The 1,436-nt window shown below is 62.0% G+C and overlaps 1 protein-coding gene across 1 annotated transcript in view; it reads left to right on the top strand.

The window, feature by feature from the left end:
- Positions 1-7: 7 nt before the first annotated feature.
- Positions 8-1,436, top strand: part of ADAM11 (ADAM metallopeptidase domain 11) — a 28,214-nt gene continuing 26,785 nt past the window's right edge. Inside the window, exons 1-2 of the mRNA XM_007455127.1 lie at positions 8-36; positions 268-443. The gene's annotated coding sequence lies outside the window, so the exon portion shown is untranslated. The remainder of the gene's footprint in view (positions 37-267; positions 444-1,436) is intronic.

Raw genomic sequence — 1,436 nt, forward strand, 5'->3', positions numbered from 1 at the left:
GGCCAGCCCCCTGCCGCCGGCCGGCGGACTCTGCAAGTCTCTGAGGCTTTGGTGGGGGGGCAGTCGTGACGGTCGGGCTGGAGTGCAGCTCCTGGCCCCCTCCCCATCGGGTTCTTGCCTCTGCAGGGCAGCAGATCCTCCCACCCAGATCCCCCCAGGGTTCCAGGGACCACATCAGAGTGGGGGATGGGCGTGCCGTACCCACCCCATTCCCGTCTCTTGCCCTACGGTGGGCATCTGTCTGCAGCTATGCCCTTTTCTCCCCAGGTGTGGGGACCCGGGGTCCCGCCGGAGCTCTGCGCTGGAGGGTCTCTCCCACGTTGGGGGGCCCGGAAGCCCCGGAGGTCACAGAGCCCAGCCGTCTAGTGGGGGAGAGCTCCGGGGGAGAGGTCCGAAAGCAGCAGTTGGACACCAGGGTCCGCCAGGAGCCTCCTGGTGGCCCGGTGAGTGGGGCCAGCAGTGAGGCCAGGGGGCTGGAGCAGGCCTTAGAGCCCAGGGGAGACCACGGGGCAGCCAGGACTTGGGCGCCTGCCTCCCCAGCAGCCGGCTCCTGCAGCTTCCCCTTCTGTACAATGGGCTACAAAGGGGGTGCTGGAGCCCACTAGTGGGAGCACCCACCTGCCCCTCTCCAGGCCCCCTCCCATCAGGATGGGGATCCCCTGCCCTCAGCAGACCCAGAAGGCCCAGGGCTCAGTCCAGCCTTGGTCAGCTTTCTGCCAGCCCCCTCTCCTGCCAAAGCAAGCCGTCCTACACCAGGTGGGGCTTGGGGAGGGCAGTGAGAGGCAGGACGAAGCAGCTAAGAGGCCAGTCAGGGGTTAGGGCTGCTGGGTGCCCGCCACAGCCACCCTCAGTGGGCTTTGTTGGGGACCAGCTTAGTGCTTGCTTCTGCCTCAGTTTCCCTCTGTGCCCTGATTGAATTGTTCTCCTTTCCGTTCTCGCTGTGCGTGGGCCTTGGGAAAATGTTCAAGGCCCCAAGCTCACTCACAAATGCCCACTCCACTCACCTGCTGTCCCTTTCAGCTGCCAGGCCCCTCCTGCCTCCCTGAGGAAGGTTGGGAATGAAGGAGATTAATTGCAATTAATAATTAATTAATATCATGTGAATAATAATCACCCAGATGGAATATTCATTCAGCATGCCTAGGCTCTCCAGGAGCTTGAAGGTGAAAGTTAGCCAGGCCAAGGGGTCGGTGAGGGCAGGACGGCAAAGGCCTGGCAGAAATAGGGGGAGGAGAGAGACTCAGAGGAGTACAATCAAGGTCTGGGAAGTTTTGGCAGCTGGGAGTGGTGGGAGGTAAATTGGGATCGGCAGAGGGAGGAAGCAGGGAAACGGAGGCTAACATTGCGGACATCTGTCAGACTGGCATCTGGCCCTGCCTAATGTACTTCGTTAAAAGCCCTTAGTGGGGGTGGAGGGGGCTGTGGCGTTGCTGGGG

This window comes from Lipotes vexillifer, unplaced genomic scaffold (genome assembly GCF_000442215.2).
Source record: "Lipotes vexillifer unplaced genomic scaffold, Lipotes_vexillifer_v1.1 scaffold1639, whole genome shotgun sequence".
NCBI lineage: Eukaryota > Metazoa > Chordata > Mammalia > Artiodactyla > Lipotidae > Lipotes > Lipotes vexillifer.